Source organism: Notamacropus eugenii, chromosome 3, assembly GCF_028372415.1.
Source record: "Notamacropus eugenii isolate mMacEug1 chromosome 3, mMacEug1.pri_v2, whole genome shotgun sequence".
Classification (NCBI taxonomy): Eukaryota; Metazoa; Chordata; class Mammalia; order Diprotodontia; family Macropodidae; genus Notamacropus; species Notamacropus eugenii.
The window spans coordinates 107119510-107132278 of NC_092874.1; the positions used below are offsets into that span (position 1 = coordinate 107119510).

The window sequence follows — 12769 nt, forward strand, 5'->3', positions numbered from 1 at the left end:
TAGATGGCATCTTCAGGTCAAGGATCCCCAGCAGGAGTCAGAATGCATCTTCAGGTTCTAAAATTACATTATTCCCTAAAGTAGAGTCAGTGAGAGCTGTCACCTCCAAAGAACAATGTTCTTAATGTCTTCCTGCTTGCCCCATAGCGCCACAGGTAACCAGACAAAGCAATAAATCCCCTGATGGCTCAGAAAGGACACTAAGATTCACCAAATAGAAACAAAACAGAGCCACACCTGATAGCCAAGCTATGCAAAGGAGTTTGCAGCTGAAAACAGACCAGCAATGGTGTGGGCTGAGAGAGCAGGGAACAGCAGGTTTTCATATTTAAGACTGCAATATAAAAAAGGATCATCACACTAAGATTTTAATATTCATTGTGAGACTTTGTGGAATTTGGTGCCGCTACAATGCTTATAAGTATTTCTCCAATATTTCTTGCTTTTTAATAAAACTTTTTTTACATACATTTAGGAACACTGAGGCTTTTCACTAATCAAATATATCACCAAAGCACTCAGATTTTGCTGTTTATTGGCTATATATAATTAGTCCTGTATAATGAGCAATGATTTTAAATGAATTGATGATTCACAGAACATCTGAAACCTAGAGTAGCTACATAAATAACTTGCTATAGAATACCTATATATATACAGTCAAATATATATTAATATTTAAAGTCATTTTTTTCTCATTAGGATCTTTGTGTTGTGGAAAGTTATTCACCAGAATTAGAATTAGAGTTAGCATTTATATGCAGAATCCCAAGGGCAAAACCCATAAAAACTTCCCTAAGGTTTTTGATACTCACTCTGAAAGAAAGACAAAAGTTCATTTTACTGACTTGGGTGCTTATTAGGCAAGTTTATAGATGGAAGCCCCTGAGAAGATTTATGTTCATATCAAAAATTGGCTAGTATTCTATAAGTGTTCATTGTTTCTGGATTTCTTTTTGTTTTCATTCCTAAAATCTTCTGTGGTTCCTCCCCTTTTCCCCCAATAACTTCATAGACAAATGTTTATCTGGCCCCAAATGGCTTCACGGTACCTGACATAAGGATAAGCTAACTTTGAACAAATCATGAAGCATTCCAATTTCATATTCTCACTTCCCTGAACCAATTATTAAGCTCAGAGATCCCAAAACTTTGATTTCAAAGAAGAGGTAGCAGATAACACCTTGTTCCTCCAAAGCATCCTGGAATCCTACAGAAGAAGTATTTCTAAAATGTCAGAGATGGGATTTATTCTATGCAAAAAGGAAAGCTGAGAAGCCATCTTTGGACCTGCTACGTCATCACTCCAATAAGAAGACTGCCACACCATCATCCTACTTTGGGCACAGATTGGCAACATCCCACTCCTATTTCCAGAATAAAATAGAACCTCTTTCAATAAATCTCTTTGGGATACAAAATTCTTGTGTATGGTTTTCCTTTTACCCTCTTTGATGGGGATGCTGGATGATCACAAAATCAATACTTAAAAAGGTATTTGTCCCTAAAAGAAGAAATTGAAATAGGTAGGAGAAATTGCTTAAGTCTTTTTCTTATCTTAAACTCCTTAAAATCAGAGAGCCATTCCAATTGCTAGAGAGTGGATCCAATTAACTAGGGATATATAACAAGTCATTTAGTTTTTCTATTTCTCCTTTTATTAATCTGTAAAATCAGGGGGTTGAGGGCAAGCAAAGTAAGATCTTTTGTTTTTGTTTTTACTAAAAGTGATTATGGAATGTGATTAAGGAGGATCTTTCCCACCCATTGTTGGGTCTGGATTAATGAGGCACTGGTTCTCAAAGGATGTGATGTCCTCTGGTTCTAAAAAGTGCATAAAGACTCTGAAGTGTGGTTTTACCTCGGGGCTTAGTTTTTAGAAGAAGGTTTGTGTGCCAGATGAGACTCTGGGAAGCCACTAAGCAGCCCTCCAGCTTTGAAAACCCAGATATTGATGTTTCCTTCTCTGGTAATTATGAGTGTATGTAATGATCAGACAGTTACATCTATCCGTTGAATTGTCGTGTATGTATTGTTTACTGTTAGACAGTTTGGAAGCTCTGTCTTCTGATTTAGATTTCTCTGTATTTTCTCTGAAGTTCAGGGTGCTGACTTTTTCCCCTGAACTAATTGAATGATACATGTGCTTGATCAAAGTGATTATTAACCCCTCAAAAGTTGCCTTTCCTTTTAAAGAAGTAGATCAAAGAACCTGTGATAGCATGCCCCACTGTATATGTCAGGGTGTTTGCTGTGATAAACACATACTTTCAAGTGCTCTCTCCACATCTAAAATTCCATGATTCTAACTCACTTCTTATGTATTTGTATTCAATCCATTTAACAAACGTGCTGTCTATTTGGTTAGGCATTTAGATTTAGTCATTTTTTAAAAACACTTCTGTGATATTAACTATTCTAAACATGATTTGAATTGCACTTTTAAATGTGTTCTTGATTTGAAAGTTGATGCTATCTAATTGAAAAATCACTCATTCCTACCCAGGACACCTAGAGGCATTGAAGTTGCCAAGAAGGGGGAGAAAAAAAGAGCTAAAAAACTTCTGAGATCATTCTGGAGACCCTGCATGCTAATTTGAAAAGTTCCTTAATTAAATAATCTGTTTGGGCAAAAGGTAAAAGTTCAAGAAGGTGAGTAGGAAAAGATGCTGACCAGTTTGCCAATTATTTAATGTGGCAGTAGAACAAGGACTTAACCTTTTTTCTGGGGTCACAGACCTCTTTGGTAATCTAGTAAAACCTACAGACTCGTTCTGAGAATTAGTTTTTAAATTCATAAAAGAAAATATATAGGATTTCAAAGGAAGTCAATCATATTAAAATACAGTGGTCAACATATATATTTTTTTTAATTCACAAGAAGAGTTTAAGAATCCCTGTAGCAGAAAGAGAAGAGATAAATCTTTGCATTCCAATTGTTTAATGAAGCTACTAAGAATTATTCTGTCCCAGAATAAAAAGTCATAGAAAAAGAAATACTCCCAAGTAGTAGTAAGGGATCAAAAAGGCAAATTTCCATCTGAAATATGACAGGTTTTCTGATTCTGAGTATCCTTAAAATATAAAGGTGCATTTCCCCACCTCTGGCATTAAAGAACAATTGGAGATGGAGACAATAAATCATCGGAAATTAAAGTGGCTTTAACTCACACATGTAATGTTTGACATAAAGAATGTGTCCTTTTGACCGATAAGAATATAAGCAAAGCAAAGGTATGTATTGATTTTCCTCTTTCTCAGACTGGAGAATGTGTGTGTCACCTCACTCGGTTGAGTGCTACAGCTCTTCAGCTTCCAGGCCTCTTGTAATGAGATTTCAATGAATTGTAGAATCCATCCAGAACACACTTTAAACTCTCAAAGTGTCAGTCCCCTCATCTATAAAATGAAGCATTAGATTAAGTGATATCTAAGATTGCTTCCCTGATCCCTCTTATCTCTTCTCTTTGCATTCTCTCTCTCAGTGATACATCAGTTCCTTTGGATTTAATTATCATCTCTCTCTACAGATAACTCCCAAACCTACATATCCAACCTCGTTTCCCCTGAACTCCAATCCTGCATCTTCATCTGGTTGTTCCATAAGTATCTCAAACTTAGTATGTACAAAATTAAACTCAGTATCTTTCTCCTTAAAATCATGTATCTTCTCATTTCTGTCAATGGTACCACTATTTATCCAGTCATTCAAGTTTATCAGCACCTAGGAGTCATCCACAGCTCTTCAATCTTATCCATTCCTCCACCTAATACAGTGAAATGACATAGAGTATGCAATTTAAAAATGTTGATGAATTTATCACTTCCATCCTCTATCGAATGAGTGTATTAATTCATTCCATATTCATTCATCCACCAAACATTAACACAGAATGTGGTATGTGTAGAGCACCATGCTAGGCACTAGGGGGAATATAAAGTTTAGATTAAGACTCAGGGTATAGTCTTATAGAGCTTACAGGCTAGTAAGGGGAGAAAACACAAGCACAGATAACTATAATACACAACATTAAACAATAAATATGTGCATCTGAGGGTTACAAAGCAAACTATGAGGTGAGAGAATGTGGGGCTTTTTAATTGAGAAGAATTTCAGAAGATTTCATGGTGGAAGTAGCATTTTTGTTGTATATGAAAGGAAAAGGAGGAAATCAAAAAGTAAAGAAGAGGTGAAGCATGCTAGGTATGAGGAACTCCATGAGCAAAGGACCAAAGAAAGAAATATCCACAGCATACCTAGAGGACAGAAAGCTGACCACTATGATTTGATCATACCATGAATAATAAGATGAGACAAATGAGGAAAGGTAAGATAGTGCCAGAATGTGGAGGGTTTCAGATGAAAGCCAAAGATTTCTGGACTTTATTCACAAGACAACAGAGTGCCACAGAAGATTGCTAAGACTTGGAATGATATGACCAAACTGATATGTAAGAAAAATTTTCCTGTCAGTAGTATGACAAACTAAAAAGTGGAAAGTAGTGGCAGAAATACTTGTTGAGTGGCTATTTCAGGGATCTAAACAGGTAGTATTGAGAACTGTATTAGAATGACAGCAAAAGGAGAGAAAGAGGGGATAAGAGGTGAGAGAAGTGAAGAAGTGAAACTGCCAGGATTTATTGACTAGATTTGAAAAATGAGATTAAGGGAAGAGTCAAAGATAATGCTAAGACCACAAACATGGAAGACAAGGAGAATGCCACTGCCAGAAATAGTAAGGCTGTGAGGAAGAGCAGTTTAACGTGAAATAAGGGGGACTGGATTCTGTAATTCATTGTAATCCCAACAGAACAAGTCTTGACATTCTTGGTGCTAAGATGAAATTGCCAAACAGACAAATAAAGATGTCCTGTAGGTAATTAGCAATGCACTTCTAGAACTAAAAAGAAAAGTCAAGCCTAGAACTATAAATGTATGAGTTAAGTACACAGAGATCGTACTCAGTGCTGTAAATGAGTACCATTGATAGGGGAGAGGGTACAGAGAAAGAAAAGGGCCAATGAAGAACATTCTCATGAAGAAGACTAGGAGCCAATTGAAGGAAAGAGAAAGATCATTGATGAAGTACACTATCCATTAAAGAGAGGTAATGGATTTAGGGTGCAAAATTACATATAAATACACATACACATATATGTGTGTATTTGTAAAGGTTTATGTGTATAGGCACTAAACAGATGTTTATTTGTCTCATTCCCCTTCCCATTCACCTTACTCTTTCCCTTTCCCCTTCACTTTCTCTTTAGTAGTCATTGCTTTTTGTAAAGGAGAGAAAACTACTCCTCACTCCTTCCTCAACTTACATATCAAAGTAAGGAACTAATTAAGGTCTTGTAAGCTTCTAGACTTCTTGTTTGATTTTATAAGTAGGGAACAGTTTCAAATAACTTAATATAAATTATTTAAGGAAGTGACTTCAAAGGAATGTGGCATCCAGCGCAAGTACACACGGGCAGATAGATCTATAAAATAGGTAACGAAAACGGGACTACAGGAAGCCTTCACAATCTTGTAACATTTTGTCATCAAGGAATAGTACATTTATATCTTTGATGAAAATTGTTGCAACAGACCAATTCAGATGATGCAAGCCATCTCCACCTTATAAGTGACTCAGGAAAAGGATTTATAAAATGCTGACAGCTTTCAGTTGCCACAAGTCTTTAGGAGAAATAATGATTGACTGCCGTTCTTTTTGGACACCACTGAACACATAACCACTAAACACTGGATTAGCAGCACATCCACTCAGAACACACTACCCCTGGTCCTCTCAATTTGTCCCTTTTGCTGTGTTATCCTAGTTACTATGATAGCAGGTACTAGCAGACTAAGCGGGTACTGGTATATCTGAATTGAGCTGTATATAGTGCAGAATGTGAGGCAGTTTTCAGAAGAAGAAATCAAAGCTATCAATACTCACATGAAAAAATGCTCTCAAGCACTACTGATTAGAGAAATGTAAATTAAAACAACTTTGAGACACTGTCTCACATCTATCAGATCAGCTAACATGAAAGGAAAATTAAAATGACAAATTCTGGAGGGATTGTGGAAAATATGGGAAACTAATACATTGTTGGTGGAGTTGTGGAGTGGTCCAACAATTCTGGGGAGCAATTTGGAACTATATTCAAAAGGTTTTAAAATTGTACATGCCTTTTGACCTAGCAATACCAATACTAGATCTGGATCCCAAAGAGATCAAAGAAAAATGTAAAAGATTGATTTGCACAAAAATATTTATAGCGGCTCATTTTGTGGGGGCAAAGAACTAGAAATCAAGAACTGCTCATCAATTGGAGAAAGTGATGAATTACTATTATTGTAATACAAGAAATGACAAACAGGATGGTTTCAGAAAAACTTGGGAAGATTTATATGAATTCATGCAAAGTGAAGGAAGCAGAACCAGAAGAACATTGTACATAGTAACAGCAATAATGTACAACGATCGACTGTGAAAGACCCAGCTACTTTGATTAAGTCAATGATACAAGACAATTCCAAAGGACCTATGATGAAAATTGCTATCCACCTCCAGAGAAAGAACAGATAGAATCTGAATGCAAATCAAAACAAAGCTTTTTTTAACTTTCTTCATTTTTCATGGAGTTCTTTGTGTTTTCTTTTGCAACATAGCTAATGTGGAAATATGTTTTGCATGACTGTACATGTATAATGAATATCAAATTTCTTGAGTTCTCAAGAAGGGGAGAGGGAGGAAAAGGAAGAGAATTTGAAACTCACAATTTTTTATGAATGTTAAAAATTTTACATGTAATTTGGAAATATTTAACAAAATTTTAAAATCTTTAAAAGTTTTTAAATCTTTAAAAAAGATATTTCAGAGAGTATATTTCCTTCAGACAGCTAAGTGAAACAATGGCTTGATAGAACACTGGGCTGAGAGTAAGGAACACTTGAGTTCAAATATGACCTAAGTCATTTTCTAATGGTGTGACCCTGAGCAAGTCACTTAACCTCCTTCAGCTTCAGTTTTCTAAACTAAAATGGCAATAATAATAGGACTTACTCCCAGGGTACCTGTAAGAAAATGTTTGTAAATCACTACCAAGGTATAGGAAGTGTAGAGTGCCTGGAAAAAGAGATCCCAGGAAATTCAATTACCTACCATGATATACCTTCTATGATAATTTTGACTGTGTATATGAGGCCAGAGGCTGGCAAGATTCTGAACAAGATCATCTGAGGGACCAGAAACCTACACCAACCTGACCTGAGACATTCCAGAGGGCTCTAAAGATCATTGTATACTAAATCCCTATAATAGCAAGAACTTGAAATCTACTAGCACTCTGAGCACAGACACATCAAACCATGTGTAATCAGTGACAGGACCCTAGACAATCAAAGTCAGGACCAAACAGGACCTGACTGTCCTATCTAACATTACAAGAGATTCAAAACTGAGCCATAGTGTAAAAACTCAAATTAGGAATTGATGGTGGAGATATGATTCAACAGAAGAAAAAACCAAACAAACAACAAATATTATCGGCCAATAGATACCCAAGAGATGCACCTAGAAAGAGAGAGGAACCACATAATAATTGCAAGGATGGACTCACTGAAAAAATATCTTGACCACAAGGACTAAAAGGGCACAAGGAAGAAAAGAAGTAGGATATTTCTTTAAAATGACATTATAAATGAAATAAGAGTTCTTAAATAAAAGAATTGGAAGGAGAATAAATGCCCTAGAACATAAGGCAAGATACTATATCTACGTAGCCAACTCCCTGAAAATTAGAATGAAGCAAATAGAACTCAATGTCATTATAAAATGAAAGGAAATATTGAAACAAATTAAAAGATGAAAAAAAGAAGAAAATGTAAGGCTTTGCTGTATTTTTTAAGTGACCTAGAAAACAGGTCATGAGAGATAGTTGAAGTGTAAAATATGTGGGGGTGGGGGAAGTTAGAGTTGTCTAAACATATAGATGTGGTTCATAGATGCCATGAATAGACATTATCTGATGCATCATCAGCATGCCACCTGAGGAAAAGGTCAAGAAGATCCAAGACTGTCAAGGTTCAGCTATCTTTTCTCCATTCTTTACATCTCTAATATTTATGGTTTAGAGGTATGATAGATTCAGAATGAAATGCAAGATATCAAGAATCATATTTTTAAAGTTTTCTAAATCACTAATAATAAGAAAAATTCAATTTAAAACAACACTGAGGTTTCACTTCACTCACGTCAAATTGTCAATTGTGACCAAAAAAAAAAGAAAAAGAAAAAATGAGTTGCTGACTGAAGTGCAGAGAACAATCATGCTAATGTACTGTTGGTGGAGCTATGAAGTGATCTGATCATACTGAAAAGCAATTTGGAACTATATTCGAAGTCATTAAACTATGCATAATCTTTATTTGCAAAATGCTTTGAAATGTTATAGCACTACATAAGTTGTTCGTACATAGCCTTACTTTCATAAGGCTCAGGCCAAAGACATAGATTCTAAGTGGCCTAAGTACAAAAGTCCTTCAAGTGCTGAGATGCCCAGAGTCAGAGGCAGTGCTTTCATCCTTTATAAGAGAAATGGATGGACAGGCTCTTCTAACTAATCTGTTAAAGAAAATCAACTATATTGGAATACAGTTACATATGTAACACACACACACAGACACACACAATAGAGAATGGAGGGTTGAATTTGACAGTGATAATGAGTTTCTATGTCACACAAAGATAGTGGAATCATCCCTTGGTATACCAGAAAGTACAATGCACTGGAGAGGTGTGAGGAAATGATGTAGGAAACATAAAGTTAAATACATAGATATACACACATACATACACACGCAAACACATATATCTCATGGTGTTGGAAGAGTCACTCCTCAAATTATATCTTCCCTCCAGTCACTTCAGATACCTCTCCAGCGGACTGTACTTTCTGAGTTATCAAGGACTAATTCTGTTCTCTTTATGTGACATAGAAACTTGTTGTGTATGTGGAAATGAACCCTGTATTTTCTCTGACTCTGACTCCTCCCTTCTCTGTATGATACTAAATCCTGCAGCGATTTGCATCTTAGCAAAGAGTTATTGGTCTTTCATTCACTATATGATATTTATGACCCAAGGATTTGAGAAAACTCCAAGCCTAATGTCTGAACTAGAGAACAAGAGCAGACCAGTTTGGAAGGAGCAGTTGCAAGACTGACTCTCAGAAATTTCTAAGCACCCTGGACAGAGGCAGGAGCACAAGCAACTGAGAGAAGGACAAAAGGTCCTAGTGACTCTGGGAAAAGCAGGTACCTGTGTGAGCTTACTTACCTCAGGTCAGAGAAGCTGGAGAGCAGCAACAAAGCTGCACATAAGCAGAGACATTACAGAGGTGGGGAAATCCATTTGCAGACATGTTGAACTCATTCCAAATCTTCTTTCTGTTTGTGACCTTCAGTCAGTTCATTCTGGGGATTTGGGGGAATGGTTTTCTTGGGTTTATCAATTGTATCCACTGGATCAAGAGGAGCAAGATTTCCTTATCTGACTTCATCATTATGAATCTAGCCTCCTTCTCCAGGATCATCCAGCAATGTGTGGTCACTTTTGATGCCACCACCTTGGTGTTCTATCCTGATTTCTTCTGTGGAGTGACATTTACTCAAATACATGAAACTAGCTAGACTTTTAGTAACTATTTAACCATCTGGCTGTCCACTTGCCTCAGTGTCTTCTACTGCCTGAAGATTGCCATTTTCTCCCACCCTGCCTTCCTCTGGCTCAAGTGGAGGATTTCCCAGGTAGTTGTCTGCATTCTATTTTGCTGTGTGCTCCTATTTATCTTCAGTACAGTGTTACTGATCCAAAAATTCAATTTATATTCTGACCTCCTAAAAATGCTACTCATTTCAAACTACACTGAAAGTGTCAGAAGAAAGCAAAGAGAAATTTATGTCTTCACTTTCTTGGTCTCCTGTGGACACTAATACTATTCAATATATCCCTATTCTCCTGTCTCCTACTCATCATCTCCCTGAGGAGGCATACCAGGATGATGCAACACTATGTCACTGCCTCTGGAGATGTGAGAGCTAAGGCCCATGTGAGAGCCACTTTTGTAATGTTTTCCTTCCTCTTCCTCTTTTTCTTTTATTTTGTCATTCTCTTCATTGGAACAGCAAGCGCTTTCCTGAAAGAAGGCAAGTTGATAATAGCAAGTATGCTGTTGGCTGCCCCTATCTTTCCCTCTGTACACTCGTTTACCCTCATTATGCAAAACAAAAACTTGAAGCAGGCATTCTTGAGGCTGCTGTGGTTGAAGAAGGGCTGCAGGAAAGGTGGGATCAGGGGATTCTTTACCCTCTAGTGCAAGGGGGAGGGGAAGGGCAGTGTAGGCTCTGCAAGTCTTCTAAAATTCTGCTATGCTAGATGGCTAGGTGAAATAGAAGGGAGAGCATTGGACCTAGAGTCAGGAAGCCAAAATCTGTCTCAGACACTGCTAGCTACATGACCCTGAGCAAGTCATTTAACCTCTCTGCCTTAGTCGCCTCATCTGTAAAATGGAGATGATAATATTGGCACCTACCTCTCATGGTTGTTGTGAGAGTAAAATAAGAAAATCGGTTTAAAGCTCTTTGCAAACCTTAAAGTACTACATACATGCTGGCTACTATTATAATTATTTGCCACTATGTACATGCATATACACAATAATTTCCATAAGTTTTTCTTTACATAAAGTAATTTTTAAAATATTTCTAAGACATTCAATAAAATCTGGACATTATTTTAAAAGATTGTGCTTGATATCCAGTCATTCCAATGTGCTAAATAATGAGTGTGTGTTTACAACATATAATATTCATCTGTAGATACAGATTAAATATGTAGATAGAGGACATGACTTTTCCCTTTGGGAGGTTTTATTGTGGACTTCTTATATAATGACAATACTAGTGAGTAGGGGAACAGCGATCAGGTACAAAGACTAATGTCTTTGAAATAGGTTAATGTCAGCTGTCATCGAGTTCCCATTTGTCAGATATTTGGAAAGCTACAGAGGTATAAAAAAAGGATTGAAGAGGAAGTGAGGGGGCAACTAAGGAATGGGGGGGATAATAATGGTTATACTATCTCTTCTTTATTGCTTTATAAAGTGACTTTATCACTAAAATATATGGAGAACTGAGTCAAATGTACAAGAACACAAGTCATTCCTCAATTGATAAATGATCAAAGGATATGAACAGGCAGTTTTCAAAGGAAGAAATTAAAGCTATCTATAGTCATATAAAAAAATGCTCTAAATCATTATTGATTAGAGAGATGCAAATCAAAACAACTCTGAGGTACTACACCACACCTATCAGATTAGCTAACATGACAAAACAGAAAGATGATAAATGTTGGAGAAGATGTGGGAGAGTTGGAACACTAATTCATTGTTGGTAGAGCTGTGAGCTGATCCAACCATTCTGGTTGGAGAGAAATGTGGAACTATCCCCAAAGGGCTACAAAAATGTGCATATCCTTTGACCCAGCTATATTGCTTCTGGGACTGTATTACAAAGGGATCATAGAAATGTGAAAGGGTCACACATGTGCAAAAAATGTTCATAGCAGTTCTCTTTGTGGTGGCCAAAAACTGGACATCAAGGGGATGCTCATCAGTTGGGGAATGACTGAACAAACTGTGGCATATGAATGTAATGGAATACTATTTTGCTATAAGAAATGATGAACAGAAAGGCTTCAGAGAGGCCTAGAAAGACTTACATGAACTGAAAGAAGCAGAAGCAGGAGAACTTTGTACACAGCAACAACCACAGTACATAGTGTGAGGAATTTTTCTGGTAGACTTAGTGCTTCATTGCAATGCAAGGACTTAAGAAATTCACAACGGACTCTTGAGGCAAAATGTCTTTCACATCCAGAGAAAGAACTATGGAATAGGATCACAGAATGAAGCAGACCATTTTCTTTTGTATTATGTTTTGTTTTGTTTTATGATTTCTCCCATTCATTTTAATTCTTCAATGCAACATGACTAAGGTGAAAATGTATTTAATAGGAATGTATGTGTAGATTGTACACAGTCTCAGGGAGGGAGTGAGGAGAAAAGAGGGAAGGAGAAAGAGGAAGGGGAAAAAGATATGGAAGTGATTGTAGAAAACTGAAAACAAATAAAATAATTTAACAAAAAAAATAAAGTAACTTTATCAGGTCAATACTGGGAGGTCAATAGTACAATTATGTTTATTCCAAAGTAATATCAAGTCACAAGGAAGCTGAGGCTCATGTGTAACAAATATGATCCTGGAGGTTGACCCCAATAGGACTTGTTGCTCCCATCTGGTGTAGGAAGAAATTCTCCTGGCACGTTCACTATATAGCTGGTTTCTAAATTTCTTCAAATGTGAATAAAAGTAGTCCCCTGTTTCTGTATATGTACTCAAGGAAGCAGTGTCTTCAACCTTTACATCACCTCACAGAAAATGCAGAAGACACAAATCACTCATAGAAGTTCATTAACAGATGCAATGAAACCCCTACAAACACACACAGAAAACCCTCAAATAATCCATAAGCTCTCTCCAGAGGGAACTGAACAGGGGGTGACTATTGGGGCAAGCCTTTGACTTCCAGTGAGTCTTCTTCTTCCCAGAGTCCTACATTGTAACCCCTCTCTCACCAAAACTTAAAAGTACCACCTTGTAATTCAGAATCCTCCTAGAAAAAATATAACTATATATATATGTATATATGTA

General features: G+C 36.7%; 1 pseudogene; it reads left to right on the plus strand.

Moving 5' to 3' along the window:
* The first annotated feature begins 9415 nt into the window (after positions 1 to 9415).
* LOC140531876 (taste receptor type 2 member 3-like) lies at positions 9416 to 10368 on the plus strand (annotated as a pseudogene).
* Positions 10369 to 12769: the final 2401 nt, after the last annotated feature.